We start from the raw sequence: 10,687 nt of genomic DNA on the forward strand, positions 1-10,687 counted from the left end.
GAAAAATTCAGAGGCTAGGCTTTCTACAACAGAGTTAACGGTGATCAACATGGACAACACATCAGAAAGGGAATTCAGGCAATAGCTAGGCTGGAGAAAGCCATGAATGACAAAATGAAATTGATTAGGGCAGAACTGAAAGCCACCAGGGATGATGTTCACAATGTTAGGGCAGAACTGAAAGCCACCAGGGATGATGTTCACAATGTTCTCATTGAGTTCCAATCTAATCTAAATTCTCTAAAAGCTAGGGTAACTGAGACAGAAGATAGAATTAGTGATATGGAGGACAAACAGATAGAGAAAAAAAATCAGGAGGAGGCCTGGAACAAACAGCTTAGAAGCCACAAACACAGAATTAGGGAAATAAATGATGCCATGAAATGTTCCAACATCAGAATTATTGGAATCCCTGAGGGGGAGGAGAAAGAAAGAAGTCTAGAAGATATAGTGGAACAAATTCTCCATGAAATTTTCCCAATCTCGTGAATGGAACCAGTGTTTATGTACTAGAGGCAGAATGGTCTCCCCTCAAGATCACAAAATCTAAAAAAAATCCAGGATCTGATAGCAAAATTGAGAAATCATAATTGTAGACATGATCTCTTGAAAGCCGCTAAGACAAAGAAGCTCCTTACGTACAGAGGAGGAAAGCCCATCAGAATAACATCAGACCTGTCCACAGAAACCTGGCAAGCCAGAAAGGGCTGGAAAGAGACATATTCAGAGCACTAAATGAGAAAAACATGCAGTCAAGAATACTTTATCCAGCAAGACTTACATTCAAAATGGATGGAGAGATAAAGAGTTTCCAAGACCAGCAAGGCTTAAAAGAGTATGGGACCACCAAGCCAACACTGTAGAAAATATTAAGGGGGATTCTATAAAAGAGGAAAAATCCTAAGAATATCATTGAATAGAAATATATGGAAACAATCTACATAAAGAAAGACTTCAAAGGTAACACAATGTCAATAAAAACGTATCTCTCAATAATCACTCTCAATGTGAATGGCCTAAATGCCATTTGGAAGGAACTCAAACACCTGGAAGCTAAAGACCACCTTGCTTAAGAATGCTTGGATCAACCAGGAGATCAAAGAAGAACTGAAACAATTCATGGAAACCAATGAGAATGAAGACACTTCGACCCAAAACCTATGGGTTACAGCAAAGGCGGTCCTAAGGGGGAAATACGTAGCCCTCCAAGTCTCCCTCAAAAAAAATTGAAAAATCTAGAATACACCAGCTGTCTCTACACCTTAAAGAACTGGAGAACCAACAACAAATCAAACCAACTCCACACATAAGAAGGGAAATAATCAAGATTAAAGCAGAGATCAATGAGATAGAAACTAGAGATACAGTAGAACACAACAATGAAACTAGAAGTTGTTTTTTTGAAAGAATCAATAAGATCAATAAACCATTGGCCACACTAATCCAAAAGAAAAGAGAGAAGGATAAAATTAATAAAATTATGAATGAAAAGGGAGAGATCACAACTAACACCAAGGAAATAAAAACAATCATCAGAAGTTATTATCAACAGTTATATGCCAATAAGTTAAGCAATCTAGATGAAATGGATGCATTCCTGGAAAACTATAAACTCCCAAAATTGAACCAGGAAGAAATTGACAACCTGAATAGACCAATATCTAGTAATGAGATTGAAGCAGTGATCAAAACACAAGAGCCCAGGACCCGATGGATTCCCTGGGGAATTCTACCAAACTTTCAAAGAAAAAATAACACCTATTCTCCTGAAGCTGTTTCAAAAAATTGAAACAGAAGGAAAACTTCCAGACTCTTTTTACAAAGCCAGTATTACCCTGATCTCCAAACCAGGAGAAGACGCCACCAAAAAGGAGAATTTTAGACCAATATCCCTGATGAATATGGATGCTAAGATTCTCAACAAGATCCTAGCAAATAGGATCCAACAGCACATTAAAAAGATTATCCACCGGGGCGCCTGGGTGGCTCAGTGGGTTAAGCCGCTGCCTTCGACTCAGGTCATGATCCCAGGGTCCTGGGATCGAGCCCCACATCAGGCTCTCTGCACAGCGGGGAGCCTGCTTCCCTTCCTCTCTCTGCCTGCCTCTCTGCCTACTTGTGATCTCTGCCTGTCAAATAAATAAATAAAATTAAAAAAAAAAAAAAGATTATCCACCAGACCAGGTGGGATTCATCCCTGGGTTACAAGGATGGTTCAACATTTGCAAATCAATCAATGTGATAGAACAAATCAACAAAAGAAGAGAGAAGAACCACACAGTTTTCTCAATTGATGCAGAAATATCATTTGACAAAATCCATCATCTGTTCCTGATTAAAATGCTTCAAAGTGTAGGGATAGAGGGAATACTCCTCAACTTCATAAAATCTATCTATGAAAAACCCACAGCAAATATCCTCAGTGGGAAAAAGCTCACAGTCATCCCGTTGAGATCAGGAACATAACAAGGATGCCCACTCTCACCACTCTTGTTCAACATAATATTAGAAGTCCTAGCAACAGCACTCAGACAACAAAGAGAAATAAAAGGTATCCAAATTGGCAATGAAGAAGTCAAACTCTCTCTCTTCACAGATGACATGATACTTTATATGGAAAACCCAAAAGACTCCACCCCCAAACTACTAGAACTTATACAGCAATTCAGTAATGTGGCAGGATACAAAATCAAAGTACAGAAATCAGTGGCTTTCTTAGACACTAACAATGAAAATACAGAAAGGGAAATTAGAGAATCGATTCCCTTTACTATAGCACCAAGAACCGTCAGGTACCTGGGAATCAACCTAACCAAAGAGGTAAAGGATCTGTACTTGAGGAACTATAGAACACTCATGGAATAAATTGAAGAAGACACAAAAAGATGGAAGAGCACTCCATGCTCTTGGATTGGTAGAATAAACATTGTTAAAATGTCTATACTGCCTAGAGCAATCTATACTTTTAATGCCATTCAGATCAAAATTCCACCAGCATTTCTCAAAGAGCTGGAGCAAATAATCCTAAAGTTTGTATGGAATCAGAAGAGACTCCAAATTGCTAAGGAAATGTTGAAAAAGAAAAACAAAACTGGGGACATCATGTTACCTGATTTCAAGCTTTACTACAAAGCTGTGATCACCAAGACAGCATGGTACTGGTGTAAAAACAGACACATAGACCAGTGGAACAGAGTAGAGAGCCCAGATATGGACCCTCAACTCTATGGTCAAATAATATTTGACAAAGCAGGAAAAAATACAGTTTCTTCAATAAATGGTGCTGGGATAATTGGACAGCTATATGTAGAAGAATAAAGCTCGACCGTTCTCTTACACCATACACAAAGATAAACTTGAAATGGATAAAAGACCTCAACGTGAGACAGGAATCCATCAGACTCATAGAGGAGAACATAGGCAGTAACCTTTTTGATATCAGCCACAGCAACTTCTTTCAAGATAATGTCTCCAAAGGCAAAGGAAACAAAAGCGAAAATGAACTTTTGGGACTTCATCAAGATCGAAAGCTTCTGCACAGCAAAGGAAACAGTCAACAAAACAAAGAGGCAACCCATGGAATGGGAGAAGATATTTGCAAATGACAGTACAGACGAAGGGTTGATATCCAGGATCTATAAAGAACTTATTAAACTCAACACACACAAAACAGATAATCATGTCAAAAAATGGGCAGAAGACATGAACAGACATTTCTCCAATGAAGACATGCAAATGGCTATCAGACACATGGAAAAATGTTCATCATCACTAGCCATCAGGGAGATTCAAATTAAAACCACATTGAGATACCACCTTACACCAGTTAGAATGGCCAAAATTAGCAAAATGGGAAACAACGTGTGTTGGAGAGGATGTGGAGAAAGGGGAACCCTCTTACACTGTTGGTGGGAATGCAAGTTGGTGCAGCCACTTTGGAGAACAGTATGGAGATTCCTCAAGAAACTAAAAATAGAGCTTCCCTATGATCCTGCAATTGCACTACAGGGTATGTACCCCAAAGATACAGATGTAGTGAAAAGAAGGGCCATCTGTACCCCAATGTTTATAGCAGCAATGGCCACGGTTGCCAAGCCGTGGAAAGAACCAAGATGCCCTTCAATGGACGAATGGATAAAGAAGATGTGGTCCATATACACTATGGAGCATTATGCCTCCATCAGAACAGATGAATACCCAACTTTTGTATCAACATGGACGGGATTGGAAGAGATTATGCTGAGTGAAATAAGTCAAGCAGAGAGAGTCAATTATCATATGGTTTTACTTATTTGTGGAGCATAACAAATAACATGGAGGACATGGGGAGATGGAGAGGAGAAGGGAGTTGAGGGAAATTTGAAGGGGAGATGAACCATGAGGCACTATGGACTCTGAAAAACAACCTGAGGGTTTTGAAGGGGTGGGGGGTGGGAGGCTGGGGGAGCCAGGTGGTTGGTATTATGGAGGGCACATATGGCATGGAGCACTGTGTGTGGTGCATTAACAATGAGTTCTATTGCACTGAAAAGAAATTAATAAAAAACAAACAAACAAAAAACCAACCTTAGTGTTCCACCTTCCCATGCAATTGGGATTCTGTACATGATTTAGGTCCCACCAGTCATATGTGTTTATACAAGTCTGAAAAAGAACTGAATTATTTGAGGAGCATGGCAAGGGGCAGAACATTTCTATTTTGATAAGTGCATCAGCAAAAGTTTTGTCATTCTAGTGTTGACAGCTTCTCAGTAAAGCACTTGGCTTTCTAATATGACAGCCACCCTATTATGGCACAGGTGGCTTGTAATAGAGCCAGTGGCCACGGGAGCAGTTTATTGGATCTGCAAATCATGGTAGAGGCAGCAGCTCCCTTGACCTTATTCTGTGCCCTGGTTTTGGAAGTTCTCCTGAAAGTTTAGCTGGCAGTCCTTTTCTTCATTTTTTTCTGAAAAAATGTTAAACTCTTCCAGTGAGCTGTTGATAACACTTAATAAATTCTTTTCTTCTTAAACTATCTACAGTGTTTCTAATGTCTGTATATAAGATTCTGACTAACACTGAGCACTCACTGCAGCTTGATGGTGAGGAAATAAGGATAAAGAAGAGACTTTGGAAAAGTGACTTCTGGGGTTATCCTTGAATAGTGAATCCAGGAGAAGTGGCCATGTTTGGTACCAGTATGTAAAAAGTTCAGATGTGTCAGAAGATGTCACATCCAGTGGACTACAAGTAGTGGAATATTCACTGTTGACACAGGATTACCGTGAAGTTTATTTTAGCTACTGAATTCCTCCTGAAAAGACATGCAAAATGTCTATACCATATAATTAAACCCTTTTCAGTTGGGCTGGCCTCAAGACTCAACAAGAGATTCTGATCAATGTAGTTATACCTTATTATCTATATGATTAACGGTATGTGTCATTGACCAAAGCATCTCTAAATAAATGCAGTTTCAAGTCAAAATGTTTCTTTTTAGTGTTTTTCTGCCATGAATTCCCATTATACTCCATGTAGATTACCAATAACATTAATGGTTGGCCCAAAAAGATGGCCTTTTCCTTTGTCAACTTGTTTAGACCTGTAGAACAGAACAATTCTGTACTTTCTCTTCGAACTATGATTCACTACCAAATTTCACTGTCAGAGTTTAACAGCTTACTTATAAACCCAGTTACCTTCCCTAACCTCCATATCATAAAACCACCCAATAAAATGCCTTCATAGTTGTGCCATTTTTCCTTTGTGGAAAACATAGCTCAAAGAGTTGAGTAATTTGCCCAGTTCATATAGAGTCAGACCAGAGTGACTTAACTACTAAGTTACCTTATTACATCAACACCCAGGAGGAAATCATCTGATGATTGTGGAAGATCCGGGAGAGAAGTAGCATTTTGAATGTATATATCAGTAGCTAATTTGAATCAAACTAGTTCTTCCTCTATAAACATGTGTTCAGCTAAGGATATGTTATTTCTAAAATACTAGGTATCTGATCATTAGACTCAACACTTTAACAAATACAATTATATGAATCTACATGATTTTTATTAAAAATGGCTTTATGATTGAAATGTAATACAAGATGGGAGGAAGAGCCAAAAGGGAGGGGAAAAGCAATGTTAGAGAAAAGCTAGTTAAGAGAAACAGAATTTTATGTCTGATACTAATTCTTAATACTGTTTGGAAATACTGAATGCTTTTTTATTCACTACTTTCTTTTCTTTCTTTTCAATTCCAAAAGCATTTTTTAAGGAATGTGTTATCTCAAATTCAGTGAACACAGATTTATTTATGATAGTTTAAAAATAGAAGTAATAATGCATTTTAGTGCAGCTTCTGGAATAATTTTTAAATAACTACTTTTTAATTCCTTTTGCAATGAAGGTAGCCAAGACAAAAATCTTTTATTTGGAGGAGAAAATTATACATAAATATGAGAAGCCTTTTTTAGGATTAAATTTTTATGGAAATTTGGGGTATATTGAGAAAAGCAGGCTTTTTCTTCTATAAAGTATTCTTGGGACTCACTATCAAAGTAGAACTTGTGACAGGGATAGATCGATAGTCTGATTTTGCATTTAAGTTACCATAAATGCAAAACTTTGCTACCTTCTCACAACCAAAGGATGGAAATAGTTCTCTGTAAGGTTTCAGGTCATTCAAGGGTTGAATTTCCAAGTGGGTGGAATCCTGTGAAGATCTATGTTGACCCACTACTTACTCTTTTGATTTCCTCTATAGCAAACTTAACCAGATCTGAAAATTAAGCCTCTTTCTCTGGCCAGCTTTTTCAAAGAAGGATCAAAAAGCTGAGATAGAGTCACTAATTTCTGTATCCCTTACACAAATGCCATAAATACATCATACTAGGTCTTAGCTAAAAATGAAACACTTTTTTGTGTATTTTTAATGCATAAGTATTAAAGCAGAGCTAGATGTAAATTTGCTTTTTTGATTTGTATATTTGACACAATGGCTTAGAAAATATGTTTTGCAGATTTACATCTTAAAATAAAATTAAAACAGAAAAATAATTCCCCTTGTATCATTCATTCCTCTCAACTAACAAACTTGTGAAAAATAGAATCATACCTATAGGTTCACAATTACTTAATTTAGAAAAAAGGTATAACCCTATGTACTCATGGGTTATTTCCTGTGGAGCTGTTCATACTCTGAAACTCTAGCCACATATCTAATTAATTATGTCAAACTGTCATTTTACATGATTCCTGTACCAAATTACCTCATCCAATTTAAAAAATGCCATTTCTGTATAATTTTGCATAAATGAAATGCTTAATAATGTATTTTGTGTGGCAGGTTTTGTCTGACAGTTTCCACACTGCAGATTAAAAGAATGGAGGGCTCTTGATCTCATAGAGAAAATTATGAGTTATCATTCCCATTTTGTCTTAAATTACAATATTTTCTTGAACCACAAGTGTAGTGTTTTCCTTTATTCATGCGGGGAGCCTTCCATGAATGTTCATAATTGTTTTTCTAAAAACAATATAATAACTCTATTTTGGTTTAATGATGTGCTCCATTGTTTATAAGACAGTGCTATGAACTCCAAATGACTCTTCTCATAAGCCTATAAGTAAGCAGTAAGCTGTTAACAAGGCAATGAAATCAAATGATTTTAGGTTAAAGTCATGAGCAGTGTTCAAATATGTGCAACTCCTATTCTGTAGGACAAAGTTCTATTCATAAATACTGGAAAATATACTAATGTTTAGATTTTTATCCCCCAAGGTGCTAATGACATTATACTGACAGTCCAAGTATTATAGATGGTTTCCAACTGGAGGGAACTAGAAATATTCAGTAACTTATGTCAGAACAATATATTTAATAACCTATGAAAATCTCCCAGTGTAGGAGAAAAAAAGATGTATATGTATACACACACACACACAAACACACACACACACATCTTTTTATATACACCTAATATATACATATATATGTAAATGAAATATATAAACATAAACATATTGGGGTATTTTTTTAAAAAACAACCAAACAGGTACAGTGGTAAAATACATCTGTGCTTGATATTTCAAGATAGTCTTAATTAGCGTGAAGTCTGGAATACAGTCAAAACTGTAGATTTCCTGGGGCACCTGGGTGGCTCAGTAAGTTAAGCAACTGCCTTCAGCTCAGGTTATAATCCTGGGGTCCTAGGATCAAATCCCGCTTGGGGCTCCCTGTTCCTCCCTCTGCACCTCCCCTGGCTCATGCTCTCTTCTCTCACTCTCTCTCAAATTAATAAATAAACAAATCTTAAAAAAAAAAAAAAAAACTGTAGATTTCCCACCAGTTACTGCCCCCACCATCTTCTGTCATGTTGATAACAAAAGTATCATGAAGAAATCTCCAGGGCAATTAAATCTCATGTGCACTCTGAGTATGTATTAAACTGTTTTTTTACCTAATAGAGATGGTATTAAATTTTTTTTCGTTTGGTGATCTTGTTTTGACCAACAGGGGTGACCAACCAAATGCATCCCTTTTCACAGTCCAGGAAAGCAGCCCTCAGTTAAACAACATTGAAACAATAGTGACATCTAGCAGCAAATATAGTCACTAGGACATATCTCACATAAGACTCTTCTAAACCCACCAAAATGTAATTAATTCAGAGCTGCCAGCCTTTATTCAAGGTGACAAGTACAATTATTATTTATCAAATACCCCCTTAAATAAATGGCTTTCATAAAGTAACCAAAACAAATCACATTTGATTTCTGCCTCCCAAACTACAACTCGTTTTAAGCATTCGGCACAAATGACTTTGATTTTAAGATGCATTTTTACAACAGCTGCTGTTGTATGATTGAATCTACATGCATTGCAGATTAGTTTTAACATGGTGCATCTTACAAAAATAAAAGCTGCCTCTCTCTAGCATAGTTAACTAGCTGCTTCTAAAATGTAATTTATTTCACTCACATGGCTTGGATGTAAACAAATTTGATATCTACCTTGGAGAAATATGATTATATGGGAAGCACAAATTTAAAGTTAAGATCATTTAAATTGTAAAAAGCATTTCCTGACTATTGACAGGTATTTAAAGCTAATCTAAGAATTTTATTCCATAGCATAAATGTAGGAAGAATGTTTCTTTTTTCTTTCCTTCTTTTTTTTTTTTTTCCAAATAAAACTAGAATTTGAACCATATGAACTACTAGAGTCTCTGGGCTGTTTACTTGGCTTTGATTTTGCATAACTACAGGTACTTTTTCTGGTTAGTGTGAGAATCTAATTCCAAGGTGCTTTTCTCCAAGTGGAGAAAAAAGAAGTTTGGAGAGGATCCCTACACTTGTGCCACTAGCTTCTCTTATGATTTCAACACTTTTGTGTAGAAAAACAGACATTGCTGACACTTGGGTTTATGTATCATATAAAAATAGGTTCTAATTATTTCTGTTATTTCGCCATATTGAGGGGGGAAAATGGAAGAAACCCATTTTTCTCTGTAGCACCAAACATTAAACTTTCTGTTTGTCAGTACCCCATGGATATAGTAAAATATGGTTTATTTTGCAAAAATTCACCAAAGTATAGTGGATGAAACTGCCAATACAAAAGAATGAAAGAGAAAGCATAAGCATGCCAAGCAATGAAAATACGTCTTGCCTTTTCTTTTTAATACTATTTTAAAAGTCTAGGGAAAGTTAAAAGAAAGTGTTCCTTGTCACTATTTCTTTTTAATTGAACAGCAACAAATCCATTTGAAGGTTTACATAGCAGTGAGGTTTTCTTTTAGTAAATTTTTTAAATGCTGAGACTCTTTTTTTTTATTGTTGTTTTTTTGTTTTGTTTTGTTTTTGAGAGGAAAAGCTTATTTCAAATTAACTGAGAAGAAGAGTACTAAATGAGACTGATTCCTGACTCCATAAACAGCTCTTGCAGATTTATACTGTCTGTAGAGCAAGGCTGTCTCCCCAGCAAAGCTGACTCTTTACCTTGATCTATTGGGCATCTCTTCAAATTCAGTCCACACAGATGAGAAACATAACAGAATACCTGGGGCAGGGAGTGGGGGTGGCAGCAGCTAATATCTGAAAGGAAATGGAGGGGGGTAAGGACAAGTGAGAGAAAACAGATATTACAAATACATAGTACGTAAGCTGTATTGTAAGGAAAGGGGAGTAGGAGAAAGAGAAGAAGGAGGAAAACAGGAGGAGGAGGTGCCGGGCCCTGAGACAGAGCAGGACAAAAACATCTAGATTGAATAATGGTGATTTGTTAGTGGCTAACATTTTGAGCCCTTAAAGTGGACTAGGAACTCTTTTATGAGTTTTATATTTCCAAACTCATTTTCTCCTCACAACCCCATCAGATTGGTGCTATTATTAAATCCATCTTAGTAAGAAAGCTGAGCTACAGAGAGGTCAGTAAGTTTCATAAAGATAATCAGCTAATAAGTAATAGTTAGGATTGACATGCAAACAGTGCTATACTGTTAACCACTAGACTACAGTGCATCTCAAATGTATGTTTTGTTTTGTGTGTGTAAGGCATTGGGCTAAGCAGGCATGCATGTCTAGCTTATAACAACTCTTGGAAGTGAGCATTTATCTCTCTGTAAGTGAAAAACTGAGGCTTAAAGAAAAAAGCTCCAAATTCCAGTGACTTACCACAGTTTTAATGGCTTATTTTCTTTCTA

This window comes from Lontra canadensis, unplaced genomic scaffold (assembly GCF_010015895.1).
Source record: "Lontra canadensis isolate GAN:19392208 unplaced genomic scaffold, GSC_riverotter_1.0 scaffold7, whole genome shotgun sequence".
In the NCBI taxonomy this organism is placed as follows: domain Eukaryota; kingdom Metazoa; phylum Chordata; class Mammalia; order Carnivora; family Mustelidae; genus Lontra; species Lontra canadensis.